This window comes from Mus musculus, chromosome 15 (assembly GCF_000001635.26).
Source record: "Mus musculus strain C57BL/6J chromosome 15, GRCm38.p6 C57BL/6J".
NCBI lineage: Eukaryota > Metazoa > Chordata > Mammalia > Rodentia > Muridae > Mus > Mus musculus.
Window position 1 is genome coordinate 3,923,568 of NC_000081.6, and position 10,782 is coordinate 3,934,349.

Below are 10,782 nucleotides of genomic sequence, written 5' to 3' on the forward strand. Positions count from 1 at the left end.
AAGAAAAAACGGGAGAGAGCACATACTAGCAGCTTGACAACACATCTAAAAGCTCTAGAAAAAAAGGAAGCAAATTCACCCAAGAGGAGTAGACGGCAGGAAATAATCAAACTCAGGGGTGAAATCAACCAAGTGGAAACAAGAAGAACTATTCAAAGAATTAACCAAACGAGGAGTTGGTTCTTTGAGAAAATCAACAAGATAGATAAACCCTTAGCTAGACTCACTAAAGGGCACAGGGACAAAATCCTAATTAACAAAATCAGAAATGAAAAGGGAGACATAACAACAGATCCTGAAGAAATCCAAAACACCATCAGATCCTTCTACAAAAGGCTATACTCAACAAAACTGGAAAACCTGGACGAAATGGACAAATTTCTGGACAGATACCAGGTACCAAAGTTGAATCAGGATCAAGTTGACCTTCTAAACAGTCCCATATCCCCTAAAGAAATAGAAGCAGTTATTAATAGTCTCCCAGCCAAAAAAAGCCCAGGACCAGACGGGTTTAGTGCAGAGTTCTATCAGACCTTCAAAGAAGATCTAACTCCAGTTCTGCACAAACTTTTTCACAAGATAGAAGTAGAAGGTATTCTACCCAACTCATTTTATGAAGCCACTATTACTCTGATACCTAAACCACAGAAAGATCCAACAAAGATAGAGAACTTCAGACCAATTTCTCTTATGAACATCGATGCAAAAATCCTTAATAAAATTCTCGCTAACCGAATCCAAGAACACATTAAAGCAATCATCCATCCTGACCAAGTAGGTTTTATTCCAGGGATGCAGGGATGGTTTAATATACGAAAATCCATCAATGTAATTCATTATATAAACAAACTCAAAGACAAAAACCACATGATCATCTCGTTAGATGCAGAAAAAGCATTTGACAAGATCCAACACCCATTCATGATAAAAGTTCTGGAAAGATCAGGAATTCAAGGCCAATACCTAAACATGATAAAAGCAATCTACAGCAAACCAGTAGCCAACATCAAAGTAAATGGAGAGAAGCTGGAAGCAATCCCACTAAAATCAGGGACTAGACAAGGCTGCCCACTTTCTCCCTACCTTTTCAACATAGTACTTGAAGTATTAGCCAGAGCAATTCGACAACAAAAGGAGATCAAGGGGATACAAATTGGAAAAGAGGAAGTCAAAATATCACTTTTTGCAGATGATATGATAGTATATATAAGTGACCCTAAAAATTCTACCATGAACTCCTAAACCTGATAAACAGCTTCGGTGAAGTAGCTGGATATAAAATTAACTCAAACAAGTCAATGGCCTTTCTCTACACAAAGAATAAACAGGCTGAGAAAGAAATTAGGGAAACAACACCCTTCTCAATAGCCACAAATAATATAAAATATCTCGGCGTGACTCTAACGAAGGAAGTGAAAGATCTGTATGATAAAAACTTCAAGTCCCTGAAGAAAGAAATTAAAGAAGATCTCAGAAGATGGAAAGATCTCCCATGCTCATGGATTGGCAGGATCAACATTGTAAAAATGGCTATCTTGCCAAAAGCAATCTACAGATTCAATGCAATCCCCATTAAAATTCCAACTCAATTCTTCAACGAATTAGAAGGAGCAATTTGCAAATTCATCTGGAATAACAAAAAACCGAAGATAGCAAAAACTCTTCTCAAGGATAAAAGAACCTCTGGTGGAATCACCATGCCTGACCTAAAGCTTTACTACAGAGCAATTGTGATAAAAACTGCATGGTACTGGTATAGAGACAGACAAGTGGACCAATGGAATAGAATTGAAGACCCAGAAATGAACCCACACACCTATGGTCACTTGATCTTCGACAAGGGAGCCAAAACCATCCAGTGGAAGAAAGACAGCATTTTCAACAATTGGTGCTGGCACAACTGGTTGTTATCATGTAGAAGAATGCGAATCGATCCATACTTATCTCCTTGTACTAAGGTCAAATCTAAGTGGATCAAGGAACTTCACATAAAACCAGAGACACTGAAACTTATAGAGGAGAAAGTGGGGAAAAGCCTTGAAGATATGGGCACAGGGGAAAAATTCCTGAACAGAACAGCAATGGCTTGTGCTGTAAGATCGAGAATTGACAAATGGGACCTAATGAAACTCCAAAGTTTCTGCAAGGCAAAAGACACTGTCTATAAGACAAAAAGACCACCAACAGACTGGGAAAGGATCTTTACCTATCCTAAATCAGATAGGGGACTAATATCCAACATATATAAAGAACTCAAGAAGGTAGACCTCAGAAAATCAAATAACCCCCTTAAAAAATGGGGCTCAGAACTGAACAAAGAATTCTCACATGAGGAATACCGAATGGCAGAGAAGCACCTGAAAAAATGTTCAACATCCTTAATCATCAGGGAAATGCAAATCAAAACAACCCTGAGATTCCACCTCACACCAGTGAGAATGGCTAAGATCAAAAATTCAGGTGACAGCAGATGCTGGCGAGGATGTGGAGAAAGAGGAACACTCCTCCATTGTTGGTGGGATTGCAGGCTTGTACAACCACTCTGGAAATCAGTCTGGCGGTTCCTCAGAAAATTGGACATAGTACTACCGGAGGATCCAGCAATACCTCTCCTGGGCATATATCCAGAAGAAGCCCCAACTGGTAAGAAGGACACATGCTCCACTATGTTCATAGCAGCCTTATTTATAATAGCCAGAAACTGGAAAGAACCCAGATGCCCCTCAACAGAGGAATGGATACAGAAAATGTGGTACATCTACACAATGGAGTACTACTCAGCTATTAAAAAGAATGAATTTATGAAATTCCTAGCCAAATGGATGGACCTGGAGAGCATCATCCTGAGTGAGGTAACACAATCACAAAGGAACTCACACAATATGTACTCACTGATAAGTGGATACTAGCCCAAAACCTAGGATACCCACGATATAAGATACAATTTCCTAAACACATGAAACTCAAGAAAAATGAAGACTGAAGTGTGGACACTATGCCCCTCCTTAGAAGTGGGAACAAAACACCCATGGAAGGAGTTACAGAAACAAAGTTTGGAGCTGAGATGAAAGGATGGACCATGTAGAGACTGCCATATCCAGGGATCCACCCCATAATCAGCATCCAAACGCTGACACCATTGCATATACTAGCAAGATTTTATCGAAAGGACCCAGATGTAGCTGTCTCTTGTGAGACTATGCCGGGACCTAGCAAACACAGAAGTGGATGCTCACAGTCAGCTAATGGATGGATCACAGGGCTCCCAATGGAGGAGCTAGAGAAAGTACCCAAGGAGCTAAAGGGATCTTCAACCCTATAGGTGGAACAACATTATGAACTAACCAGTACCCCTGAGCTCTTGACTCTAGCTGCATATGTATCAAAAGATGGCCTAGTCGGCCATCACTGGAAAGAGAGGCCCATTGGACACGCAGACTTTGTGTGCCCCGGTACAGGGGAACGCCAGGGCCAAAGGGGGGGAGTGGGTGGGTAGGGGAGTGGGGGTGGGTGGGTAAGGGGGACTTTTGGTATAGCATTGGAAATGTAAATGAGCTAAATACCTAATAAAAAAGGAAAAAAAAAAAAAAAAAAAAAAAAAAAGAATTGGAAACAATCACCCATGGAAGGAGTTACAGAGACAAAGTTTGGAGCTGAGACAAAATGATGGACCATCTAGAGACTGCCATATCCAGGGATCCATCCCATAATTATCCTCCAAACGATGACGCCATTGCTTACACTAGCAATCGTTGGCTGAAAGGACCCTGATATAGCTGTCTCTTGTGAGACTAGGCCGGGGCCTAGCAAACATAGTAGTTGATGCTCACAGTCAGCTATTGGATGGATCACTGGGCCCCCAATGGAGGAGCTAGAGAAAGTATCCAAGGAGCTAAAGAGATCTGCAACCCTGCAGGTACAACATTATGAACTAACCAGTACCCAGGAGCTCCTGACTCTAGCTACATATGTATCAAAAGATGGCCTAGTCAGCCATCACTGGAAAGAGAGGCCCATTGGACATGCAAACTTTATATGCCCTAGTAAGGGGAATGTCAGGGCCAAAAAGTGGGAATTGGTTGGTAGGGGAGTGGCGGATGGAGGGCATGGGGGACTTTTGGGCTAGCATTGGAAATGTAATTGAGGAAAATATGTAATAAAAAAAAGAAGAAGAAGTTAAGTATATGAAATGAAAGGAAAGTACAATTTCAGCACTGGTATCTACTGAGGATTCTTTGACTTGAGTAAAGAAAATAAAATAATACAAAATTATGGGAAAAAAAAAGGAGTGGATCCAGAATATTTCCTGGTTCTTTCTATAAGCCAACATTTTTTTAAAATTGTGCAATGACATTTCAAGTAAAGCAAATTATAGACCAATATATTTTGTGAATAATGGTGTAAAAGTTCTCTGTAGAATATTGGCAAGCATAAGCCAACAATGTATAAAAGAAAAATTGTCACAACCAGATTGGATTTATTCTGAGAAAACCAGGCTGGTTCAACACTAAAAGCCAACTGATGCATCCATTATATCAACAGGTCAAAGAAAAAAAAAAAAAAAACAATCTCATAATCATAGTCTATCAGGAAAAGGATTTGAATACACCATCACCCATTTATGATTTCTAAAAGTAATTGTCTCATTAAACTGGTGTGGAAGAGAATAGTGTTCACAGAAACACACACACACATGAGCACGTGCACACACACACATGTGCACACATACATATGCATGTTTGGTCAATATTATACTTTATGCATACCTCATTTTCTTTATTTTGATCTAAACTTCATGTCAGGACTATTAATATAGACCTGGGATCACTGAACCTCTTGTTCCTCTTTTTATTGTGGCCACATTGAATTAAAAAAGAAAAATCTCATTTCTCTGCTTTTCACTGCAACTTGTCTCATTAATTGACTTATGATGGAAAGAGCAAGCTCAGCTTGCTGTGGCTACCGGAGCCCAGGCTTTGCTTCTAAAACTCCAATAACATAAGCTGAACTCAGAATTTTCAGCATCCTCCAAATGAAAATGCTATGTGTAATAGTCAGACTTGAGATTTGATTTTAAATTAAAAAAAAAAACAAAAAACAAAAAAAAAACAAAAACAAAAACTCTTGAGAAAGTTACACAAACCACTAAGTTAGGAAAGTCACTCCATGCTGGGGACTTCTGATTTGCCATGAATGGAGATGTCAGGATGAGTGTACAATGACTACTACATACTAAGTGAAAACTGGTATTTATGACTTCCATTTCATTTCTTTTTTATTATTAGATATCTTCTTTATTTACATTTCAAATGTTAACCCCTTTTCCAGTTTCCCACTCTCCTGGAAACATGATATCACATCCTTCCTCTGGCTGCTTCTATGAGGGTTTTCCTCCACCCACCCACCTCCCCGCCCTTGATTCCCCTACACTGAGGCATGTATCGAGTCTTCATAAGACCAAGAAATTCTCTTCCATTGATGCATGACTGTCTAAACTGACATGATGCATAAACCTCTGAAATAAATAGCCTGATTATTTCTCATTTAGATTGTATTCATGCAGGCCTGATTTTTCTGTAGACAAAATGTTCCTTCTTAGTGTGCCCTGGTCTCCTACACAAACACCCATGGGTTGTTTCATTTCTCCAGTAAGATTGATGTAGCATTTACTTGCATAATGTTGAACTTGGATATTAAAGCTGATTGGATTTTAACTAGAGGACATTTGGTTCTCCATGAACACAGGAGAGTAGTGTTAAATCAAGAACAATAAAGGCTTTAAGATCACAACACATATATAAATGTTGGAGCGCTATTCTTCCCACCTAAAACTATATAATGTTCTTGCCATAAGAAAGCAACCATTTTTTTAAAGAAATGTGGAAAAGGAATGTAACATTAGAAGTGTTGAAGATTAACACATTTTTGTTTTTACTTAGAATACTTGTGTTTGGAGAGTGGTGCACCTTTTAAGAACTAAGTTAACGTAATTTGAGTCTATGTCCTACCTCACCTCCAGTCAACATTTGAGTAAAATGGGAAAGTTTACACAATCTTGAATAGGTACCATTTTGGAAAAGAGACCATTCCTTCATGGGACTTTATATTTAAAATATGGATTCCATCAACAACATAACATCTTTCCCTATCCAGAGTCTCGCTGAAACTCAGTTTTATTTCAGAGTTGAAGAAAATGAATGAGCAGCCTAGGTTTGTCCTTAGTAACTCAAGAAATTCTCTGAAAATCGCTCCATTCTTCCTTACTCTTGTGTCTTCCCTCCCTACTTCTACTCCTGTCCCTCCAAAGGAAAGTTACCTAGAGGTCAGCAAAGAACTTTTCCTTGTTTGTTAAAAAATAAAAGGTAGCATATTTTGTCTTGGGTAATTATGAAAATAGTGAGTTTGAAAGCAACAGAAAACCTAATTCTGCCCTTAATGTCACAAGATCTTTTGAAGTTTCCAACCCTTTGTAATCAATATTACAAACTGATCACATTTATTTGTGAGATATTTCCTGAAAAGATACCCCAGCTTCCTGAGGATCTGTTTAAGAGTCTGATGTACTCCCTAGAACTAGGAATGACATCAATGAGTTCAGAAGTATGCCAGCTTTGTCTCGAGTCCTTGACACCATTAGCTGAACAATGTGCTAAAGCACAAGAAACGGATTCACCACTTTTTCTAGCAACACGACACTTCCTTAAGCTGGTTTTTGATATGCTGGTCTTGCAAAAGCACAACACGGAGATGACCACTGCAGCAGGCGAAGCATTCTACACATTGGTGTGTTTGCACCAGGCTGAATATTCTGAACTGGTTGAGACATTACTGTCAAGTCAACAAGACCCAGTCATTTACCAGAGATTAGCAGATGCCTTCAACAAGCTCACAGTGAGCAGCACTCCTCCTGCCCTGGACCGGAAGCAGAAGATGGCCTTCCTAAAGAGTTTAGAAGAATTTATGGCAAATGTTGGTGGTCTCCTTTGTGTAAAATAAACAAACAGAGCTATAAGCTTAACTTAGAAAAAAAAACAAAACAAAACAAAACAAAACAAAACAAAAAAAAAGAAAAAAAAGAAAGCAACGGAAACCAAAGCTAGACCAGGAAAAGCAATTCAAGCTAAATGAGGAATTTATATTACAATAAAGGCTGAACATACTCTAAAATCCCCCTCTGAGTTCTCTCAGGCACTTGATATTGCTCTCCTCCAAATGTAGGAAATACTTTCTTAATTTACTCACACACACAACTTACAGTCTCTGTCTAGAGAGATAAGAGTAAAGGAATTTCAGTAGAATGGTTAAAATAACAGAATACTGTGAATGAAACAGAGTTCCATATTTTAATCTAAGGCTCTGGTAACAACATAGTTATTTTCTCCTTTTGTACTTTAACACTTGGACTTTGGCTGAAGACAGCAAATACCTGCTGGCTTTTGTATAATTCTTTTATAAAAATTTGAGACAATAAGATTAATAAGAAGAATGGCTAATTTTTAATTTGTAATGGCACTCATTTGAGAGGGGGGAGAGAGGGAGAGGGGGAGGGGAGAGGGAGAGAGACAGAGAATCAGAAGTTGTTTCTCTCTTTCCATCACATGGATTCAGAGGATTAATCTGAGTTCATTAGGCTTGGTAACACATGTCCTTAATCACTGAATCATCTTGCAAGCCCAATTATACCTAAATTTTATTGATGGCTGATTAAATAAAACTTTATTCTTAGGCGACCTGAACCTCTTCTCTCTCTCTCTCTCTCTCTCTCTCTCTCTCTCTCTCTCTCTCTCTCTCTCTCTCTCTCTCTCTTTGGTTTTTTCAAGACAGGGTTTCTCTGTATAGCCCTGAACCTCTTCTTTCAACAGACTAGTAATGAAGCACTGCTACCATCCAAAGAAATCACATCTCAGTGAAGCCAGTAAATCACCCAAGACATGAGAAGAGCCAGGCTGTCTTCCTCAAAGACTATTCTGTCAATAGTTGTATTATGAACAGTAAAATTAAATGAACTATAAATCTAAAAAGACCTTGAGAAAATATGAATTGTTTTATATGTTGTTGTGAGTTTACTATGTCAGAAACACAGACATGTTTGTGTCTTTACACAATGTCAACATTTATTGACCTCATAAGCGGTTTATCGCCAAAGGAAGTCAGGACAGAAAGTCAAACAAGACAGGAACCTGGAGGTATGAGTTGATACAGAGGCCATGAAGGGATGTTGCTTACTGACTTTCCCCCCGTGGCTTGCTCAGCTTGCTTTCTTATAAACCCAAGATCACCAGCCCAGGGATGGCACCACCCACAAGCCCTCTCCGATCAATCACTTATTAAGAAAACTCCCTAAAGCTGCATCTTATGGAGGCACTTTCTCAGTTGAGATTACTTCTTTCAGAAGACGCTAATTAATCTCAAGTCACCATAAAACTAGCCATGACAAACTACAACAATGATGAGTAAAAAGATATCCCTAAAGGTACAGCAGAGGCTCTCATGTCCTAGAAGTACCCAATAGCTAACTAGTTGAACTTAATGTCTACTGAACAGGAGGAAATCATCTAGTGCTGGAAACCTAGCCAACCACCTAGGGCTAATCAGCTCCTGCTTTTGGAAGAGAAGCCTCATTCACCAGTTCACTAAGCCAGAATAATTTCTAACCACATTCTAAATATTTATTATTCTAACCACAGGTCAGTGTAATTCTCATCTCTCATCAAAGAAACTTCATTTTGCAACTGAGAGAAACCATTTCAGAAAATTACTGCCCATCAAAATTCAGAAAACACATGATTGTGTGGTATCCACCCCCAACTGACCAAACTACCATACAACTCCTGCATCAAGACTCAGGGAACATTAGGGAAGAGGGGGCAGAAAAATTATAAAAGTCAGCAGAACAAAAAATCTATTAAGAGACTACAGCTCCTGGAAATGTCAAAAGCTATACCCATGAAGTCTCAACATGACTGCCGAAACAAGAACTGAACAAGAATGACGGCAACAGACATGATAAAATGAAAGAGAGACATTTTGAAGGGCCCCAACCCTAGGCAAAGAACTACAAGTTACTACAGAATGTTAAGAGCGGGGGAAAATAGTTTTCTGCAAGGGAAAAATTCCTCATTTATCCAAGTGGTGAATCCTGAAATAGTATATATACAAGTAATATTGTTAGAGCCTAGGTAACATATTAAGGCATAGATGGAATGTTAAGGCCTAAGTAAAATATTAAGGTTTAGGTAAAATATTAAGTTCTAGATGGAATGTTAAGGCTTAGGTAAAATATTAAGGCCTAGATGGAATGTTAAGGCCTAGGTAAAATATTAAGGCCTAGATGGAATGTTAAGGCCTAGGTAAAATATTAAGGCCTGGGTAAAATATTAAGGCCTACATGGAATGTTAAGGCCTAGGTAAAATATTAAGGCCTGGGTAAAATATTAAGGCCTACATGGAATGTTAAGGCCTAGGTAAAATATTAAGGCCTGGGTAAAATATTAAGGCCTACATGGAATGTTAAGGCCTAGGTAAAATATTAAGGCCTGGGTAAAATATTAAGGCCTACATGGAATGTTAAGGCCTAGGAAAAATACCAAGGCCTAGGTAGCAGTAACCTGGCTAGCCTGCCATTATTAAAAAACTTTTTCATATATGTCTGCTGTTACTAGGAAACTTTTCTAATGCTAAGATTGATTACATATTCGGTTATATTCTATGCTTTTCAAAACCAATCACAATAGAAGTCAGTAGAACTATTCCGTATAGTTGCCCACAATAAGCTTGGACCTGAACCAACCACCCAGCAGCACTTCCTGTACCTGTGGATAAGTTTTTATGGTATTTGCTTTTAAAAACTGTCCCTTAAGTTCCCAAGACCTCCTTGGGAACTGACATCCCACTTGGCAGAAAGAGACATGTACATGGGTAACTGTCATCCTGGGCGGCAAGTTAAATGTAGATGCTAGACAAGTCCCATCCTGGTAGACAACTTAGAACTCACCACAGTTAAGTACCCCAACCAATGGAAACAGGATAAATGTGCAACAAATATTCCTAAGCAAGTCCCCCACCCCCAAAATCCTGAGTGGTAAATAATTTGCCACAGATGTTTGTGGATTTAAAAACCCTGTAGGATCTTAACTCAGGGTCATGAGTCAGTTCCTGAATCTGGACCATAGCCCTGGTCGACCAGTCCTGAGGTGTATGCTCAATAAACTGTCCTTGTCTGACTGAAATCAGGGTTCGTGTGGTTTGTGAGGCGATTTCTGGACCCCAACAACATTATATAGATTGAGAATACTGTATTTATGTATTTGAGAGAGGAAAAAAATAATTAAAGAAAAAGACTAGACTAGAGGCCATGAGTCTAAAAGAGGGGTTGAAGAGAGAAAAAGGAAGGAGAAATTATGTAATTAAATTTTAATTTTTTAAAAAGAAAAAGAACTAAATATTCTGAAATTTGTACCTCAGACTGTTCAGATTAGATTTTGTTAGTATGATTGGTGAAATTCTATATTTCCAATCTAGTTCTGCTGGTGACAATTTTTAATTTTTGCACACTTGCTTTCCTATAAAACTTTTCTGGAGTTACCTAATTTCTGTCTGCATTTGCAAACCAACATTGATTTCAATTTTTTAAAAATATGGACACCCTAATCCTAAATTGGCAAAAAAAAAAAAAAACAACAACAACAACAACAAAAGTGAAGTACTAGACGATATATATACATGGTCTCCTGAGTTGTTATAGATACTGTGTTCTCATCCCTGGAATAGCCATAGAGCTGG

The 10,782-nt window shown here is 38.6% G+C and overlaps 1 pseudogene; it reads left to right on the forward strand.

The window, feature by feature from the left end:
* Nucleotides 6,414-7,024, forward strand: Gm17873 (predicted gene, 17873; annotated as a pseudogene).